Genomic DNA, 21715 nt, shown 5'->3' with positions numbered 1-21715 from the left:
CAAAAGAGAGAAGTTAAAAGGGAGCATCTGGTTAGAGATGACCAAACCAAGTAACCACTAAACTCTTCAACACATAAACGCACAAGTCTGACTTGACGCACAATTAACCTTGTAGCCAATGACCAACCCCAACACTTACGAGCTTCATAGCAACACTCTAAGAGACTCTCCCTCCTGCTCTCAGGGAGAGGGGGTGAGAGAACACAAGAGCACAGCAGAACTCCTCAGAGAAGGCCAATGTGACCTCCTCTGCATCATCTCTATGCTCTGGCTCCACCCTCTGCTCCAATTATTTCCCAACATCTTCCATGAGTTGCTCCAGCTCCAGATCAGGAGTACACCACCAGCCTCCTGAGGTGGTGGCTCCCGGGGTCCAGTCCTCAGACTTTGCTTGCAGATGACATGATTGTTTATATGGAAAATTCAAAGTAATTGACAAAAAAAAAAAAAAAAAAAAAAAAAGAGAGAGATTGAGAGAGAGAGAGAGAGAAACACTTCGTGGAACTATTAAATGATTATAGCAAGGTTGTAAATACAAGATTAATACACCAGGGCCGGCATGGTGGCTCAGGCGGTTGGAGCTCCATGCTCCTAACTCCGAGGCTGCTGATTCTATTCCCACATGGGCCAGTGGGCTCTCAACCACAAGGTTGCCAGTAGGACTCCCACAAGGGATGGTGGGCTGCGCTCCCTGCAACTAGCAACGGCACCTGGACCTGGAGCTGAGCTGCGCCCTCCACAACTAAGACTGAAAGGACAACAACTTGAAGCTGAACGGCACCCTCCACAACTAAGATTGAAAGGAAAACAACGTGACTTTGAAAAAAAAGAAAAAGTCCTGGAAGTACACACTGTTCCCCAATAAAGTCCTGTTACCCTTCCCCAATAAAATCTTTAAAAAAAGATTAATATACCAAGTCAACTGATTTCTTACATACCAAAAAGAACAAGTAGAATTTGAAATTTAAAACACAATACCATTGATATTAGTACCCCCCAAAAATGAAATAGTTAAAATCAAACAAAATATATACAAGATCTATATAAGAAAAATTATAAAATTCTGATGAACAAAATAAAAAAACTAAATAAATGGAGACCTATTTCATGCACGTGGGTAGGAAGACTCAATATTGCCAAGACGTCAGTATTTATCTATAAATTCAATGCAATCCCAATCAAAATCCCAGTAAGTTATTTTATGGACATTGACAAACTTATTCTAAAATTTACATGGATAGGCAATAGACCCGGAGTAGCCAATACCGTACTGAAGACGAAGAAGAAAGTTGGAGGACTGACCCTAGAGACTTACTATAGAGCTACAGTAAACAAAACAGTGTGGTGTCAGTGAATAAATAGACAAATAGATCAATGGAACAAAAAAGAGATGCCAGAAATACATTTCCATATATATAGTTAACTGAGCTTTCACAAAGGAGCAAAGGAAATACAATGGAACAAAGATAGTTTCTTCAACAAATGGTGCTAGAAGAACTGGACAGTCAAATGTAAAAAAAGAAAAGAAAGGAAAAAAAGAATCTAGACACAGACCTTACACTCTTCACAAAATAATTAACTCATAATGGATCATAGAACTAAATGTAAACCACAAAACTATAAAACTCCTAGAAGATAACATAGGAGAAATCCTAGATGACCTTGGGTATGATGATACTTTTTAGATACAACATCAAAGATATGATCCACGAAAACAATAATTGGTAAGCTGTACTTCATTAAAATTTAAAAATTCTGTTCTACAACAGACAATGTCAAGAGAATTAGAAGATAAGTCACAGCCTGAAAGAAAATATTTGCAAAATAATAAAGCTACTGTTATCCAAAATATACAAAGAACTCTTAAAACTCAACAATAAGAAAACAATCCAGTTTTAAAAATAGGCTAAAGACCTTAACAGATACTTCACCAAAGAAGATATGCAGATGGCAAATAAATATACAAGATGATGCTCACCATTACATGTCACCAGGGAAATGCAAATTAAAACAAGTTACCATGACACATCTATGACATTGACAATTAAGTTCGCAAATTGTTGCAATGATGTTGCTAACCTTTTTGATAGCAGAGATTATTCATTATAAATGTGTACCAACTGGACAAACAGCTAACCAAGTTTACTATTTGGAAGTGCTGAAAAGACTGTGTGAAAAAGTTAGACGAACTGAAACTTTCACCAATAATTCATGGCTCTTGCATCACGACAATGCACCAACTCACACAGCATTGTCTATGAGGGAGTTTTTAGCCAGTAAACAAATAACTGTATTGGAACACCCTCCCTACTCATCGATCTGGCCCCCAATGACTTCTTTCTTTACCCAAAGATAAAGGAAATATTGAAAGGAAGACATTTTGATGACATTCAGGACATCAATGGTAATACAACAGCTCTGATGGCTATTCCAGACAAAGAGTTCCAAAATTGCTTTGAAGGGTGGACTAGGTGCTGGCATTGGTGCATAGCTTCCCAAGGAGAGTACTTCGAAGGTGACTGTAGTGATATTCAGCAATGAGGTAGGTAGCACTTTTTCTAGGATGAGTTTGGGAACTTAATTGTCTGACCTTGTATTAGAAAGCCAAAATCTAGAACACTAACTAACAACACCAAATCCTGACAAAGATATGGAGCAACAGGATCTCTCACACATTGCTGGTGGGAATACAAAAAGTTACTGCCACTTTAGAAGACAGTTTGGCGGTTTTTACAAAACTAAACATACTCTTACCATAAGATCCAGTTGTCATGCTCCTTGGTATTTATCCAGAAGAGCTGAAAACTTATGTCCACACAGACACCTGCACATTGATGTTTATAGCAGCTTTATTTATAATTTCCAAGACGGGGAAGCAAATACGTTGTCCTTCAGTATGTGAACGGGTAAATATTAATAAACTGTGGTACATCCGGACAACGGAATATTATTCAGCACTGAAAGAAATGAGTTATCAAGCCATGAAAAAAATATGGAGGAATCTTAAATGTGTATTTAAGTGGAAGAAGCCAATGTGAAAAAGCTGTATACAGTTTGATTCCAACTATATGACATCTGAAAAGGCAAAACTATGGGAACAATAAAAAGATCACTGGTTCCAGGGGCAGGAAGTGATTGTGGGCAGAAATGAATAGGCAGAGCACAGAGGATTCTTAGGGCAGTGCAAAACTCCACATGGTATTATTACATATCATATATTATTATAATTATACTATTTATATTTATTATATAATGTATATTTTATATATATTATATACATTATATAATATTATTATATTATATATAATTATATTGTATATTGTATTATTATATAATATATATGCATATATATGTGTATATACATATATATATATATATATATATCATTATAGATTTGTCAAAACCAATAGAATGCACAGCACCATAGTGAAACTTAGGGTAGTATTTGGGTAATTATGATGTGTTAATATAAATTCATCCTTGGTAAAAGAAAGAAAAATGTACCATTCATGTTGTCAAAAATGGAAGGATTTTCTTCTTTAAGGCTGAATAATATTCCCGTATGCATTTGTGCTTATGTACACATACACGTACATCTCACATTTTCCTTAGCCTTTCATCTGTCAATGAACACCAAGGTTATTTCCATACCTTGGCTATTGTAAATAATGTGCAATGCACTTGGGAGTGCAGATATCTCTTTGAGATACTGGTTTCATTTCCTTTGGATATATACTCAGAAGTGGGATTACTGCATCATATGGTAGTTCTATTGTTAATTGTTTGAGGAAACTCCATACTGTTTTCCTAATGGTTGTACCAATTTATATCCCCACCAACAGTGCACAAAGATTCTCTTTCATTTACTCCCTTGCCAACACCTGTTATCTCTTGGGTTTTTGTCTTGATGATAGCCATCCTGGTAGGTGTGAAGTGATAGCTCTGGTTTTAATTTATATTTCCCTGATAGTTAGTGATATTGAGCATCTTTCCATATAACTGTTGGCCATTTGTGTGTCGTCTTTGGAAAAATGCCTACTCAGGTCCTTTGACAATTTTTAAATTGGGTTGTTTTTTTTTGCTATTGAGTTATATGAGTTTCTTATATATTTTGAATATTAACTGCTTGTCAGATATATGATTTGCAAATATTTTCTGCTATCTCGCAGGTTACCTTTTCATTTTGTTGATTGTTTTCTTCGCTGTGCAGATGCTTTTTAGTTTGATATAGTCCCACTTATTTATGTTTGCGTTTATGTCTTTCCTTTTTGTGTCATGACCCAGACGAATGTCAAGAAGCTTTGCTTTGTCACTATGATTTCCTCTAATTTTATGGTTTCAGGTCTTCCATTTAAGTCTTTAATCCCCTTCGAGTTAACTTTTGTGTACGGTATAGAGGTCCAATTTCATTCTTTTGCATGTGGATATTCAGTTTCCCCAACATTATATGGTTTTCCATAAAATTGAATACTACACATGTGAAAATGAATTACAGCTACCCACAATAAATGAATAAATTTCTGGATCATAATATTGAGTGAAAGAGAAGCAAGTTGTATAAGAATATTTACAATATGAATTTAGTTATATAAAGTTCGAAACATACAAAAACAATCCTTGTGTAGAAATGCAAATATGGTAAGAGTACAAAAAATTTCAAGGAAATGGTAAACACCCCACTCAAGATAGTGGTTTCCTCTGAGGGGCCAGGAAAGGGTTGGGACTGAAGAAAAACATGAAGGAGACTTCAAAGTAATGACAACGTATCTTTCTTAAACTGGGTGGTGACTACACAGGTGTTGGTTGCATTGTTATTCTTTGTACCTTTTATTTTTGAAATGTTCTCCTGACAAATTAGTATTTAAGAACAACAACAAAAAATTAGACTATTTCAGGAGTATGAGTAGCAAAAGAGCTCTCAGAAGGGACTGAGAGGGAAGTGGGCAGTATTTGGAGAACAGAGCAGTATGTAGTCAAGGGATCCAAGAGGGGAAATGCAGGTTTCAAGAAGGAATGTTCCGTGCTGCTGAGTGAGCAAGTGTAATGAGCGCTAAGTGTCCATGGATTTGGCAATTATGACATTCGTGAGCAACACCGCCCAGAGCCTGTTTAGTGGAGTGGTCAGTGTGGGAGCCAGACTGAAGAAGACAGTGAATGGGAAATGATGAAGAGGACTCAGTGAGGATATAAAACGTCTGGTAGGGGTGGGTGAGGGACTGCTCCTCGTCTGGAGGTGACGCCGGATACAGATGCTGAGGAGTTTTCTGATAAGGGACTTGTAGCAGAGATAGCTGGGACAATGGTCGGCTTTCTCTGTGAAGTAAGAAGTGCTGCCCTCTTGTGGGAGTGAGGAGGGAATAGTGTGGTGTGATTGACAGCTACTTCAGGGAATGGGAGGAGGCATAAAAGGATTGTGGTTAAGACTTACCTAACACAGGAAATGGTGAACTTTTAGTATCATCAGTTTATGCACACAGACGTTGTGGTATATTGCACCTGAAAAAATGGGCACAAATTCTTTACAGCTCCTTCTATCAAGAGGTGGAGGCAATTTCCTTATTCCTGAATCTGGGCTGGCTTGCTTTGACCAACACAACGTGGTGTGAGTAATATTGTGCAATATCTGAACCTAGACCTCAAGTGCAGGTGGCCTTGCGGCTTCTGCTGTAGCACTGGGAACACCTCGGCCAGCACGTGAACAAGATCGAGCCAGCCTATCGGAGATTGAGAAAACACGCAGAGAGACGCCCCAGTCAAGCCTCCAATTCCAGGTAAAGCTCCTGATGGGTGAGTGAAGCCATCCTAGGCCACTCAGCTGTAGCCAAGGCAGTCCAGAAGAATCACAGGTTTGTAAAAAATAATAAATGTGGTTTTAAGGCACTAGTTTTTGGAGTCATTTGTTGTACAATAAAGCTAATTGATACACCATTCATTCATTCTTTGGACAAGTTTTAAAGCATATTCATAACTGTCTGGTTGTTTCCAGTTATCATACTTTTGTCTGAGATTTCATTCACTCCCTGATCCTTTTCGAATGTCAACTCAAGAAAAAATTTCTCTCCAAACAACCTCTCATGTTTCCCATCACTAGAAAAGCAAAACTACAAAACCCATTGAGTGTCTGTGTGTTGCGAGGAAGTTTAGGGCCAAATGCAGTGTTCAGTTTTCGGAAGAATCCCGAAAAAATTCTTAAGTCCCTGGTAAAATTATCTTCACCTTATACTTGGTCTCTAGTCTTCCTTTTAACTTTTTTTTAATTATTCTATATTATATACATATATCTATGGTAGCCACTTGGAATCTCTTTTAAATATAGGCTTAGTTAAAATTATGAATAATAGTCTCCTACATAAACTCAAGCTTTCAGCCCCTCCCCAAGTCTTCATTCCTTTCAGACATTTGTCTCTCTAGGAATGTGAGGACCAAGTTCTCCTTCAGGGCCTTCTCTGATCCAGAGCCAGATGGCAGCCCAGAGAAGGAGCAGCTTGAGTGAGTGCATCGCGGTGGCTCACCTGGGTCGGTGTGGGGTGGAGGCTAGCCGACCTGGAGGGTTATGTCTATAACTGGGATTAGCCTCTCCATAGGGTAGTTACGGGATGGGCAATAGAGCCTGGAAGCCTTCATTCACATGCTTGCTCTGACATTTACTAACTCGCTTCACTTAATTTTCTTATCTATTTTTAAGAGGACAGTTATCATACATGCACCCAGCACAGGCTATAATTTTTAGCTTTTCACTATTTAGCCTATTACATTTTACTCCTTTTCTGTAGCCCTGCCACCTCGAACCCATTCCACCCTGGTTTCCGGCCCCCAAACCCTCTGGCTTCTCCCACTGAGATATGGGGTACTTGCTGTCCTGCTCCAGCTTTTGGTTGCCTGGTTGGCCGTGTGGTCCACGTGATGTGGGACTCCATGTTGTGGCAGTGGAGGAAGTATCTGCATGACACTGTGCCCTGTGAGTGGCCGTGACAGGAGAGGGTAGGATACTTGGAGCCTCATAAAGAAAGAGGTGAACAGAGAGGGCTTTAGAAAACACCCCTTTGTTTGCGAAGTGGACAGGATGTTGGAACTTCTCGGAGGATGGGTAGGGACAGACACCTGAGTCCTGGACAAGGAGTCAGAACTGGGCCACAGGTAACAGAAAACTAGGTAGAGCAGACACAGCATGTATTTATTTCATGGCATTTATAGACGAAACACTGAGGTCTGGAGCATTCAGAGAAGTATCTTGCATAAATTCTGCTCTCAAGGGGGACCGTGAAGAGAGGACATTTCCAGAAAAAAATGACCAATACCATGCATTATCTAATGCTAAGAGAATAATACAGAAAATGCATTACAAGAATTTTAAGTAGGGTTAGAAAAATCAGGGTAGGTTTTCCGGAAGTGATGGGCTGAGCTGAGCCTGGATGGTTAGGATGGTGGAGAAGAGAGAGAAGACAGCAGGGGAGAAAAGGATGAAAGGCCTGGAGGAGAGGAGGATGCTGGCTTGTGTGGAAGGCAGCAGGCAATCCAGGCAAACTGAAGCAGACTTCACTTGAAAAGGACTCGGAGAGACTATTCTGCAGGCAATGTGAAGGCATCGAGTATTTGTGATTAGAGGAATCTAATCATATACCTCAAGTTTTCCTGAGAGTTTTCAGAAAGAAATGAAAGAAAGAAGGAAAGAGAGGGAGGGAGGGAGGGAGGCAGGGAAGGGGAGAGAGAGAGAGAGAGAGAGAGAGAGAGAGAGAGAGAGAGAGAGAGAGAGAGAGAGAGAAAGCGAGAAAGTGAGAAAGAGAGAAAGAGAAAGAAGAAAAGCTTGAAAGAAGCGTCTAAGAGTACGCTCCGGGCCCAACCTCCTAGTGTATTAAGCACTACTTTCCCTCTGTTATCACCCCTCTCTCCACACTGTCCTCACTGCTTCTCTCTAATGGATCAATTTCCACCAGTGTTTGTATCCATTCAGGCCTCCTCTTGCTGCAAGGTGCTGAAAATACAAAGTAGCTTAGGCAGGAGAGAAGTTGATGAGTTAGGCCGTAGATCTGACTTTGAAGGCTCAAACTTGTCCTCAGGTCTGTTTATCTTAACTGCTCACTTCTGCCTACTGTTTAGCTTCATTCTGTCCCCATTTGGTGGCCCCAGCAGCAGGGGGCTGCCCCAAGAAGGTAGCAAGAAGTTCCATCCTCCCACATCAGTCTTGCAGGAAAAAAACTAGACTCTTTTCCACTAGCTCCAGCAAGATTACCAAGACTGGACTAGCTCGGGTGACCCGTCCAACCTGGAGATAATCAGTGTGGCCAAAGGGATGTGTTGCCCTGACCAGGCCTGAGTCTTGAGCAGAATAGCTATGTTGTGGAAAGTAAGCCAGGGCTGGAATTTATATTTGTACACAATTCCAGTGCATAGCTCTAAATAACCCCTGACCTCTCCTCTCTCTTCTTCCTCCCACAGCCCTAAAGCCCATGGATCTACACGCCACATCAGACGGGGCCCCTGATGGCCGTGGAGACCACTCGGAACATAGTGCTGCACTGTCGGGCCTACAGCTGGGCCCTGAGCTCCATCCGCACACCAGTGGTCTCCCTGCACTCTGTGGCCCCAGAGCTGGGGGGCCTGGCCAGGGACCCCCAAACCATGGTGGTGCTTGGGCCCACTTTACCACCTTCCTGGAATCCTTCTTTATCTGATGACTGACAGGGATCTGGGCAGCTGTGGTTGCAATCTTGTGGTTCTTAAGCTGGTCAACACCAGCTACAAGTCTGTGTATGGCAGCGAATGATTCATCTTCCCGCTGAACCAGCTCCTCCGAACTGCCTTTGCTGACCTCCGTGTGGCCTTTGTGGATGCCTGGGAAATGACCTCCAGCCTGGCCGTGCCCAACAGCAGCCACCCAGGGCGGCTCATCATCCACAAGGTAGACTTCCTCCTCTCCTCATCTACCCGAGTGCTTCTGTCAGTCCTGGGGCTGTGTGGATAGAAGGCTTGGATACCGGGACAGTTGTGAAGAGGACCTGTCATAATAGGACTTCTGGGATACGGGCAGGTACCATCAACTTGTCTCCCCTGGAAGACGGCAATAACTTCCTAACTACAGCTGATTCTATTCTTGCTCCAGTCCTACCCCTTTTCCACTCAGAACAAGTAATTAGTTTGAAACATAAATGAGACCAGGTTATTAGCCTGCTCAAAACCCACAAGTTTCGAGCTCAGTAAAAATCCAAACCTCTCACCGTGGTCCACCAGGCCCTGCATAAAGGCCCTGCCTAACTCTGCACCCTCATTTATTGCCGCTCAACCAACCCCATGGATTCCTGCTGCTCAAGCAGGTCAAGCTGTCCTGTCTCAGGGCTTTTATATCTGCTGTTCCTTGTCTTGAAGGCCCCTTTCCCTGATCCTCATATGGCTGGCTTTCTTTTCATTCAGTTCTCTTATCAAACAGCATCTCCTCAGTGGCTTTCCCTTACCGCTCTCCCACCCCAGCAGTCTATCCTCTTCTCAGTCTTTTTTCTCCCATCACTAACTACAACTTGTAATTATTTGGTTTACTACTATTATTACTGTTGTTTACTTGTCTCAGTAGAATCTCTTCTCCAGGAGGGGCAAGGAGTTTGTCTAGCTTGCTCACTGCTGTATCCCGGTGACCTAGAGCACTGCTTGAGACCTTGCAGGTGTTAAATATTCATTGACTGAACGAATGAATGAATGAATGAAAGTCAGATGACTAAGGTGTTACTTTCCTGCCCTGAACTTTCTCTCAGCAACACGCATCCCATGAGAAACAAGCAATGGCCAGTGTTGCAGTTGCTGATCACATTTGCATGATTGTCACTATAAATGCGTCAGGGTTACAACAGGGCAGTTATGAGTTTCAATGTAGTTCCCTATTTTTTATTTGGAGGACTCTCCCAAGAACATTCTCCCACTTTATCAATGGAGCCTGGAGAGGTGGCACATAACAGATCCAGTCCCCTCCTCCAGTCTTTTTTTTTCGTGTTTTTTTTTTTGAGAATTTCGTGAGATAACACATGTCAGGTACTTAGCCTACTGTCTGACACATAAAGTCTCACTGAATTTTAACTATGATTCTTATTTATTTATTTTTAATGGGGAAAAGGAACAGGACTTTACTGGGGAACAGTGTGTACTTCCAGGACTTTTTCGAAGTCAAGTTGTTGTCCTTTCAAACTTAGTTGTGGAGGGCGCAGCTCAGCTCCAGGTCCAGTTGGCGTTGTTAGTTGCAGGGGGCACAGCCCACCATCTCTTGCCACCATCCCTTGCTGGAGTCGAACCGGCAACCTTGTGGTTGAGAGCATGCACTCCAACCAACTGAGCCATCTGGCCACCTGGAAGCTGAGCGGCAGCTCACTGACTTCATTCTAGTTGCAGAGGGTGCAGCTCACTGGCCCATGTGGGAATTGAACGGGTGACCTCAGCGTTAGGAGCATGGTGCCACTGGTGGTTCAGGTGGCTGGCCGCTCCCTCTTCCACTCTTTATTCTACATTCCTTCATCCTTTGCTCTCCCCTCAGCATAGGTTGGTGACTTACTGGTAGTTGGACCAAAGCTACGTCCCTGAGGGACATGAACCATTGATAATCATGCCCTTCTCACAGTGGGTTTGCTGCACGTATCTGTTCACAGTTACAGTGCTGTGTGGAGTACCAGGAGGTAGCCAAGGGGACCATCTGCATTCCACAGATTCCTCCCTGCTCCCATGGTGTGCAAGTGGCCCTATCTCCTCTTGCTGATGAACTATCTCTGCTAAGTTGGCGACTTGTCTTGCGCAGGAGTACAGTGTCCTGATGGCAGCAGTAAGTGTGCAATTCAATGGCATCGTTGCTGTGTCCCCGAGCAAGAGGGTGCCCCCTTTGGGGATGGAGACCTCTAAGCCTACAGAGCCCAGAGTTGCAGGGATAAGAAGTACAGAGTCCCCAGGGAATCATTGGGTGCAATGCTGCCAGCCCCTGATTCCTATCAGAGACCCAGCCCCACGTAGGGGTCTCCGATCTAACAAAGACACTGAAGGATGGCAGGCCATCCTATTAGAGTGTTTCCTCCAGGCTGGGGCTTCTGCTGCACCTCACAACGGCCATGCAAGGGTTCTGTAGGCTGGCTGCCTCCGAGTGAGGTAGCATGTGATATGAGCAGGGGTTCCACGGTCAGGGCCTCATCCCACTACTCCTTCTCTGACAAGTGCATCCCCTAGTTGGGTGCTAACCTGTGTGGGATTCCATGGATCCCCAAATGGACCATAATCAACAAGCCCCAGGATAGTGGTGCTGGCTCAGGCTCTGCAGGCAGGAAAAGGAAACCTGTACCTGCACTAGACATCCAAACTTGTGAGGATGGACCACTGGCCCTTTCAGGGCACGGCAGTGGACCCTTATGCTCCCTGTAATTGGATGTCTGTGAGCCACTTTCTCGTGGCTGCCACAGTCCCCATGTGGCTGAACTATATTTCCTGATTAAAAAAGAAACAGAATGCAATGTCAAGTTTTTCCAAATGAACTTTTAAATATTTTATGACTTAAAGTTTAAATTAAAAGGACAATGTGGCAGAAGCCAATAGTTTCTCACTCAAGCCCATTCTTTCCTCCTTACCAACAAAAATCTTGATTTCCTGCCCCTCCACCCCCCCACCCCAGGGTAGCCAAGTGCTGGGTGACAAAAGCCATATTTCTCAGACTTTCTTGAAACTAGAGATTGCCATGTGACACAGTTCTAGCCATTGACCTGTAGAAGCTGACATCTCTGATTTGGGCTTCAGGAAAGTTCTTAAGCAAGCATACAGGCTGGTAAATGTCTTTTGCCCTTTTCTCTGTCTTATTTTTTCCTCCTATGAGGCAGTTACGATGCTGAGAGGGGGCAGGCATCTTGTGACCACAGGAAACAAAGCACATGCTAAGGTTGGTTGAAATGAAAGATACAGAGAGTTAGGGTCTTTACTGGTATCACAGATCTGCTGTGCCAGTCCCAGGCTGCCTACTTCCAGACTTGTCATTATGTGAGGAAAATGATTTTTTTCTAATTTGTTTAAGCTCCTGGAATTGGTCTGTTTTTGTAATTTGCAGCTAGTTTCAGAGCACAAATCGCACAGTTGTGGATTTTTCAACTTCTTGCAATTAGGACCGTTTTTCTTTCACATGGTTGAAGTTCATGCTATTACGTGCATACAATAAAATTGAACACAAAACAGCCAGCATCGGGGCATCACTTATAAAATCACTGGCTTTTAAAGATAAAGAAAGAATCAGGCTGGCCTGGTGGCTCAGGTGGTTGGAGCATCTTGCTCCTAATGCCCAGTTCACCTGTTCGATTCCCACATGGGCTAGTGAGCTGCACTCTCTACAGCTAAGATTGTGAACAACAACTCTCTCTGCTGGTGCTTTGAGCTCCTGTGGGCTCCTGTGGGCCTTGTGCTGCCAGGAGCGGCTGGTGGCCATTGTGAGTGGCCGACAGCCATCGTGAGCAGTCAGCCAGAGCTGCTGTGAGCGGACGAACCACCGAATGCCAACCGACAGACTCAGCTGGGGTGAAAGCAAGGCTCTGATTTTCTAAATGAATAACAAAAGTCAAACTTCACTCAGACAAGAGATTACTGATATGATCCAGCTGCTCTACTCCTGGGTATTTATCTGAAGGAAAGGAAAAACTAACACAAAAAAATATCTACACCCCCATTTTCACTGCAGCATTATTTGTAATATCCAAAACATGGAAGCAACCTAAGTGTACATTCATGGATGAACAGATAAAGAAGATGTGGTATATATACACATATACACAATGCAATATTTTTTAGCCACAAAAAAAGAAAGAAATCTTGCCATTTGCAACAACATGGCTGGACATTGAGGACATTATGCTAAGTGAGATAAGCCAAACAGAGAAAGACAAATACCATACGATCTCACTTATGTGTGCAAAGCAAAGAACAAATAAATGAGCTCACAGCTGACAGAAAATGGACTGGTGGTTGCCAAGGGTGGGGTATGGGCTTGGGTGAAGTGGGCAAAGGAGGTCAAAAGGCACAAATCACACCTCACAATTCCACACTCATGGGGATCAATGAAATACACAGCTTGCATCTAGGGAGACCATACATGGGAGCAGTTGGGCCTGCGGCACCTGGACAGCAGGTACTCTGTGAAGATAACTCAGAGCCTGTTTAAATGGTCTGTGCTGCCCAATGGAATTGGCAGTGATGACCCCTGGTGGGGTCCTCTGGCAACCTGGAAAAGAAGAGACTATCCAGCCAGGTCCCACAGCTAGTGGGGCACGGCAGGCATAGAACCCAGGAGTCACCCCTCAGACAGGGCAGGCCACTCTTCGGGGTCCTGCTACGAAGCCAGTGGGTTCCTTCTCCTCTCTTCTGTCCACATTTCCAGGTCTTACCAATTGACTCAAGCATCTTTCACAGCCCATAGGACTGCATGACATCGAGGCTCTGTGACTCAGTTTCCTTAAGGGTAAAATGGAGATAACGATATACCAACTACAGAACGTTGTAAAGCTGAAAATGAGGCAATGGATGTTTAGGGCCTGACTCAGATAAGAGGATTCCATGAAAATTTGGAACCTCTCTTCTTGGGCCTGGGAGGAGGGGTTAGAATAGCAGACACAGAGAGAGGGCGGGGCTGCCTGGCTGACTGTGGGAAATGCTTAGAAGAAAGCTATTAGGTTTGGGAAGAAACTGAGAAAAGGAAAAAGAAAGTCGGTCTGCTGCTTCCACCTCTAGAAGATCAAGGCCACTTCCTCTGATGAAACCATGTCCTCCCATGCCCACGGTCTATGCAGTAGGCTGATGCCCACCTCATCCTGGAGAGGGGTGGGCAGGGCCTCCTATGGAGCCAGCCCTGTAGGTCACCAATGGTCCCAGCCCCCAAACTCTCAGCCCATCCACCACCAGTCACAGGCTGGCAGTGCCCTCACTGGAGACAGTCCCAGGGACTGTCTCTGGGGTGAATCATTACTGCTCTGAGTCTTCATCCTGTGTCCAAGGAAGGCTCTGCATTAGCCAGGGCTCTAACAGCTGTTCATGGAATCACCTTAGGAGCACTACAGAAACACAGACTCTGAGACTCACCCGCAGAGGTCTGCACTCAGAACCTGAGGCCCAGAGATTAAGTGGAGCAATCAGACAGAATCATCCAGAAGCAGCAGAAGCCTCTGTGGAGTCAGCGAGACTGGAGTTTGAGTCCCGCACCTGTCACTTGAGTCATGGACTTGGGGCAAAGCCTCCCTGAGCCTTGGTCTCACATCTGTAGAGTGGAGAGGACAGAAGTCCCTGTAGATCCCGTGGGTGGATGTATGGCCTCCAGGAGGCCCACTCTCCAGGGAGGTGGGAGTGTGAGCCCACCCTCACTTCTTAACCTCAGGGAGGGTGTGACACTGCCCCTGGCCTGGCCTGGTGGGCCTGGTCCACCCTGGGGACTGCAGGGGAGGGAGAAGGGCCAAGAGCAAGCTGGGTGCCCCTGGTGCTGGGGATGGCGCCCGAGGACATCTGACCACAGAGGCTCCCTCCTCCTTCCCTCTGAGGGGCTGTAGCTGGGCAGAGACTCAGGGCGCCTTTCCTTTCCTGAAAGAGACTGAGCTGGTCCTCCTGCTGCCCCTCCGCCTGGGATGAGAGAGAGAAACAGAGGCTGAGAGACACTCAGAAGAGGAGAAAGTGAGAGAGTGAGAGGCAGAGAGGCATGGAGACTGACTACTAAGATGAGGAGGGCGCTGGCAGAGGCAGGGAGCCGAGGTGGGAGAGGAGAGGCCCCAACAAGCCAAGGTCAGGATCACGCCTTTCAGTGTGAAGATGGAGGCTGGAGACCAGCATCATGGCTCTCTTTGCACTGACCACAAGGGAGGCCCTTTTGCAATAGAGGAAAAGAAGAAGCCAGAGTGATATAGGAAGTGCCAGTCACCCTGGGGCACCAAATTGGGGAAGGCTCCCACCCTTCCTCTGTCCTCTGAAGGAGGCTGATCATCTCTCTCCTGCTGCGCAGACTTCCTGAGGTGGCCCCTCCGCGGGGCCTCCCTCTAGCCTTGAGGTCTGTGCTTGTCTTCTCATCTCCCTGGAGGAGAGCAAGGCGATGGGTCTGCCCCTGCTGCTGCTCCTGCTGCTGCTGCTGCTGCTGGCGTCTCTACAGGCGGGTGAGTGGCCAGGACGGGCCTGGCTCTGCCCAGGGCCATGGGGGAGCCTGTGGGAGGGACTTATGCTGGGTGTGTGGAGAAGGGGTCTGCTGGGGTGGCCGGCCAGGCCTCCCATCCCCCACAAGCAAAGGGCTGGTCCCACAGTGCTGGGACCCCCTCTCCCCTCCCAACCCCTAATGTGGAGAAAAGGACACCCAGATAGAGGACCAGTCCTACTGTCTATCACACTTCTGTCCTTGAGTGAGTGTGCCAGCTGGTCAGGGCTACCTCTTTGTCCCCCACCCACCACCACCACCACTTTGAGGTTTCTCCCTCTCTCTCCCTCCTTCAGGTCGCTCAATAAAGTGCAATTAAAGTTTCTCTATGAAGTCAAATAACCAAAGCAACTCTCATCCCCTGAAGGTGGCTCCATTCACATCCCCTTCTCCTTCTGTCACCCCTGGGAGTTACCCAGTGTTCTCAGCGTGACTATATCCTGGAGATGGAAACAGTACCATGGGGAGACCATCTACAACATGACCCTGTGTTTCATCCATAAGGATTTTGAGAACCGGCTCTCTCTGACCTGGACAGAGGACGGGAGGAGCGGCTTCCTCCAGATCTCTAACCTGCGGAGGCAGGACAAGAGTGTGTACTTCTGCCAAGTCCACTTGACCGCCCGGAATCATACCAAGGTGGGGTGGTAGTCCATCCCTGGAACCAACCTCGTCATCACCCCCGGTGAGTCCCCCTTCCCTGGTGAGGCTTTCGAAGGCCACTGGTGCCCTCATCCACCAGGCCTGGTCCAGGCGCCATTCTTGCTGACCCTTCTCTCAAACTCCTGTCCCCAGTCGCTACTCCTGCCCAGTTATTCCCATACCTGTGCCTCCCCACAGACATGAGCTCAGTCTGGCACACACAGTAGGTCCCAAAACGCTCTGAGGAGCCCCCGATTCCCTGATAACACCCCATCACCTGTTTTCCCAATCCCCCTGCTTCCTTCTCCCACTCTGCTCCCCAGAACACGGCCTCCAATGCTCCCCACCCTGATCCCATCTCTTTCTTCCCCTTCGCCATCTCCCTCCTCCTGTCTCCATCCTCCTTACCCTCCTAGCCTCTCGCTGACCCCCCGGTCCCCACCTCTCCCACAAGAGGCCCTGTGTTGTCCCCTTCTCCACTCTGATCCTGCTCCCCTGTCCTGGTCGTTAGAGGCCCCTCTGTAGCAGCAATAATAGCAGCTCCCGCTTACTGTGCATCACGACCAGGCTGACACCTTGGTCTGCATCGCGCTAGTTACCCTGCACAACCCCACAATAGCAGCAGGTATTGCTATCATCTACCTGTTCCAGATGGGGAAACTGAGGCCTGCAGAGCCTAAACACCTGCCCAAAGTCGCTCTTGTGATGCAGGTGAGATTTGAACCTAGTTGAACCCCAGAGTCTCCTCTCTTAACCATGAGCGGATCAGCCTCACCTTCTGACTTGATCATCTTGTTGTTTTGACCCATTTTTAACCTAAGAATGGGGGGTGTTGCATTAATAGACCTTCCTAATTACTCAGTGGGCATCAGAACTTGAACCAGGATTCATCTGTCTCCAGGGCAGTGGGGGCGGTGCTGTCTCCCAGGCAGAGGCAATGAGTGGGCGTGTTGTCGGTTGAATATTATTTACAAAACTAATAATTAACTAAGTTGGATGCTTTTCATAATCACTTGCACTGGTAATTCTAAACTATTAATAAGTCAGTGATGAATTACTGCTCCCGGCTGGGAAGAACACTCTTTGAGCCCCACCCTGCCCTCCCTGGGTAAACCATTGGCCCATCTTGACCACCATGCTGTTTCTAGGACTTAAATGTTAATTTAACCTTAAAATCACATTCCAGTATACACTAGGAGTTTTACACATGTTTTCTCATTCATTAAAAAGCAATCCTGTAAAAGGGAAAACTACAGTTTGATTGTACTTAGATGAGGTCCCTAGAGTAGGCAGATTCATAGAGACAGAAAGTAGAGTAGACATTATGAAGGGCTGGGGTGGGGAATATGGGGGGTTGTTGTTTAGTGGGGACAGAGTTTCAGTTTGGGAAGATGAAAAAGTTCTGCAGATGGACAGTGGTGAGAGTTGTACAACAATGTGAATGTACTTAATGCCACTGAACTGTACACTTAAATATGGTTAAAGTGCTAAATTTTGTCACGTGTGTTTTACCACAATAAAATTCTTTAACCCTGCGTTATAATTGAATGTAAGTTAGAGTTCATCACTTACTGTTTGTAAGTGATGAAATGAGGTTCTGAGGTCAGACCACGGATCAGTGGTAGAGTCAGGATTTAAACTGAGTGATGTGGATTCTGAGCCTTCAGCATTTCACATTGTTACTCCCGTCCCTGTGTGAGAGCTTCAAGGGTTGCTCCCCACCCCCAATATTCCCCAAACTAGGGCACAGGGTGTGACAGTTTCACCCAGTTGCCTCCAGTCCTCCAGGGGAGAATTTGTTTATTTCTCATGTCTTCTCAGCCACCAAGAAAACCACCAAAGCCCCTCTCAGCACCGCCGCCCCCACCAACCTCAGTGTCTCTGAGGACAAAAGGAGCTCAGGATCTTGGCCCTTGAAAATGGAAGCTGTGGTCGTCGTGGCACCGTTCATCGCTGTGCTCAAAATTGCAATTTCGGGAGTGACGGTCTACGTCATGTGGAAGAGAAGCAAAGGTAAGTGCTCAAAGACCCCGCTGTCTCCCAAGCTTCCCAACTGGGTGTTTCTGAGAACCCACCTTCTCAGAATGCCCACTGGTGCCCCTTAAAAATGCAAATCCCTGCGGGGTGAGGTCTGGACGTGGGACTCTGCAGTGTGAATAGTCTGCTCAGTGGTGTCTCTGAGTGAGCAATTTTGAGAACCACTGCTCCAGAGCAACACCTCTCCACTAATCTGATCATTTTCAAGTTCTGTCTCTTGACTTAATCATTTCTCATCAGTGCTCACCTTTTGGTTCATGGGGGGAGAGGGTCTACCCTGAAAAAGTCAGGAGAGAGCAGATGGAAGTTAGCTCAGCTCAGCAAACATTGGTTGAATGCCCATTTTCTAGGGCCTGGCTTGTGATTGGAGATACTAGGAAGAAAAGCAGAAGCCCTGATTTGAAGGAACTCAGTGGGTAAAACCAGGAGAGGGGGACGTTGCCTCATTGGGGATGAAGGAGGAGCAATCAAGGAGGACTTCCCAGAGGAAGTGACAGCAGCAGAAAGTCTCAAAGAATAAAACGAATTAGCCAGGGAAGTGGTGAGGGTGGTGTAGAAGTCACTGTTTTTCCAAGCAGAGGAAACCATTCTGGGAGCTGTAAGCAGCTCAGTGCTTTGGAGGAGGCAGGAATAGAGGACACTGTAAATCACACCCAAGAGCCTTGGATCCCAGAAACAATGTGAAGCAGCCAAGGGGCAACCTCACTTTGCCTTGCAGATACATCAGTCTGGTGGAAGGGATGGAGGTGGGCCAGGCTTGAGCCGGTCTAATGCAATGGCATTTTGGGTGCAAGGAGAGAGCAAGATTCTGGAAAAGGTTAAGAGGGGACAGTAAGACTTGGGGATTGGATTGATGTAGGGGTGAGGGAGCAGGAGGAAGTCCCACGTTTACAACCTGGGTGAAGGAGGGTGCGATGAAACCACTTAGTGCATCAGGAAACATAGGAGGTCAGAGACCTCCTCTAATTTGGGATAGGTTATATTTAAGATACCTTGGCTGTATCTGAGTAGAGATGTCCACCAGAAATTTGGATGTATCCATTTACAGTGTAGAGAGGACAGGGCTAGAGGCATTAATTATTTGTGTCCCAACACCCTCCAAAATTGATTTTAAAGAAAATTTTCAATGAAAGGAGATTTGCCGTATTACATATTAAAGCACAGAGGTGAAGAGCATAAAATCTGAGTTCCTGAAGTCAATCCTGGATGGGTCAACTCTGGCACAATGGTACTATTACTCTGTGCCTCAACTTACTCGTCAGTAAAATGGGGATAATAATAGTAATGACCCGGGGTTGTCATGGCGATTAAATGTAATGCTTTTAGAATAGATCTTGGCACAGAGTAAACACCATATGAGCCTTACCACTTATAATTATTCAGTTACCATAATATAAATGACGCAATACTGGCATATTAATACATAGAGAAAGCAATGGGAGAAAAGAGAAAAATCCAAATATAGGTAGTATGAAAACAGGCCCAAATATATGTAGGAATTTTGTAGGCTAAAAGGTCGCATTTCTTTCTTGTTGTTGTTTGTTTGTTTATTAAATAATTTTTTAATTACAGCTCGTATACAATCTTATATTGGTTTCAGGTGCACAACATAGTGATTAGACATGTATATTACTTACTGAGTGATCACTCCTTAAATCTAAAAATTACCCATTTGATACCATACTTACTTGTTAAAACATTATTGACTATATACCTTATGCTATACTTACATCACCAGGACTATTTAGTTTGTACTTCTTAACTCCTTCCCCTGTCTCACCCAACCCCCAACCCCCTTCCCATCTGGCAATCATCAAAATGTTTTCTGTATCTATGAGTTTGTTTCCTTTATCAATAATGCTACAATGAACATATGGATGCACGTGTCCTGTCCAAGTAGTGTTTTGGGTTTCTTTGGATAAATACCCAGAAGTGGGATTACTGGGTGCTTCTTTGTCTCTTTGTATAGGCTTTGTTTTAAAGTCTGTTTTTCTGATATAAGTACTGCTATACCAATTTGTTTTAATTGTTTATTTGTTGATCTGAAAGGCCCGGAAAAATTATTAGCTTGACATTCATTCCTGGTCAAAAAAGTGGATCTGGGAGTGAGGCAGGTGAGGGTGGCAAACGTGACCTCAGAGGAGTAGCATGGTGAGCCAGAGGACCAGGCCAGGGCCAGCCAGTCAGTGACAGCTAAGTCACTGGCAGAGAGGGAGGTAGGGTAAGGAGGGGCTCTTTTCCTGGCTCCATTAGAAGGTGAGCGTGTACGGGTTGGGGCAGGCATCTGTATTTAAAGGAACCTGGTGGTAAGATGACGATGTCTTATTCCCAGAGCTGCTAGCGCACATGACCCCATGGGGGTTAAATGAAGGGAGTCCCGTTGGTTCATTGGCACCACTGTGGACTTATTAAATAACATTTTCTTGCATTTTGGAGGACTGGCTCTCTATTACTTGTGTTCGACACTGTCAACTCATCCTCTATTCAGTCTCCGAAACCTCAGCTTAGGGCTGCTATTAGAAACCTCCAAATTAAGAACATGTTCGTAAACTGGGGCCATATTGCCTCAAAATTAGACAAAACAAAAGCAAATAAAACAATATTCAGGTCTACAAACATAATTTCCATGTATCTCTTTTCCAGATAACTCTCCCTCCCCTTCATCTACACCTTCCATTCCATGAAGCCACCCACAAGAGGTAGTAAGGCAGCCAAATTTGATGACTCTGCTCGCTCAAAGAAATGACAATGTGGCCACTGCAGAAAGAGGAAGAGATGGGAAACAAGGAAGGGGCTGAGTAAGAAACCAGAGCTACATATACCAACAGGAATAAATCTCAAAAACATATTGAAAAACATTGCAGTAACAGATATGTTGTTGTTTGTCAGGCAAAGACAATCATATGTATGTACATACACACATATTTTATGTGTATATGTGTATATTCATATATTATATATACATATTTAATGGATACATTTTAGGGATGATATAGAACTTATATGGAAATCATAAATATCACAATGGTCATCTGGGAGAGATTGAAGGGAGAGCAATTGTGGACACATTTCATTTCTTTACACAAATCTGAGGTGTAGGAAACTACAATTTGATAGAGCTGGGTGGTGGGCATTTTGTTGTTATTTCCTTACACTTCTCTGTTAGCTGAAATTTTCATGAATATAATATATATACCCTACACCTTTAGTTTTGTAGATATTATTGATTTTCTATTCTTGTTGTCTTTCAATTTTTAAAATGAGTAAGTTTAAGGAAAAACATTAAATAAGAAACAGTGTAGACAGGATATGTATATGACAAAATCATGTGAAATTCCTAGTGCATGACTGGAGGTTGGGAAATACCGATACACTTTTCACTGTCCCGTTTTTCACTCCAGGTGATTCAGAATCTCAGAACCACATCGAAGTTCAATCAACAATAACAATATTGGTCATTGTTTTAGCATATTTGTATTCTTTTTCTTAGATTTGATATTCCAGCTCTCTACTCCACCTTACATTATTTCATCTTATGTATTTCAGGGCAATGGGCACTGACACTGACACATGCTGAATCTCGCCCTGACTCCTGCAGACCTCAGTCACCTCTCCATTATCCTCTGGAATAAGCCAGGCTGACTGGCAGGTAGATGCCCTCTGCTCCCTCATGCCCAAACCCTCCAATTATGGAGTCACAATATGTCAAGAAAAAAAATCTACAATGAACACCAAATACATTCTATGAAAATTTACAAATGAATGACAAAATGTAAGTTCTCTCATTGATGACTTTTGGGTATAGTGAATTATTATCTAAAATAATTGTGAAAGAGGTCATTAGTGCAAAGACCCAGGGGTGACCTTGGCATCCCC

General features: G+C 44.8%; 1 protein-coding gene across 3 annotated transcripts in view; it reads left to right on the top strand.

Annotated features, from left to right (window-relative positions):
- Nucleotides 1–21715, top strand: part of LOC117024856 (NXPE family member 3-like) — a 60169-nt gene that overhangs the window by 13670 nt on the left and 24784 nt on the right. For 2 of the 3 annotated variants that reach the window (XM_033110470.1, XM_033110468.1), the window contains exons 2-4: nucleotides 15457–15845; nucleotides 17624–17815; nucleotides 21386–21488. The gene's annotated coding sequence lies outside the window, so the exon portion shown is untranslated. The remainder of the gene's footprint in view (nucleotides 1–15456; nucleotides 15846–17623; nucleotides 17816–21385; nucleotides 21489–21715) is intronic. The other variant, XM_033110471.1, reaches the window with a different exon arrangement.

The sequence above is a fragment of the Rhinolophus ferrumequinum genome, chromosome 7 (assembly GCF_004115265.2).
Source record: "Rhinolophus ferrumequinum isolate MPI-CBG mRhiFer1 chromosome 7, mRhiFer1_v1.p, whole genome shotgun sequence".
NCBI lineage: Eukaryota > Metazoa > Chordata > Mammalia > Chiroptera > Rhinolophidae > Rhinolophus > Rhinolophus ferrumequinum.
The sequence above is the reverse complement of the archived record's forward strand: the minus strand, read 5'-3'. Positions and strand labels throughout refer to the sequence as shown.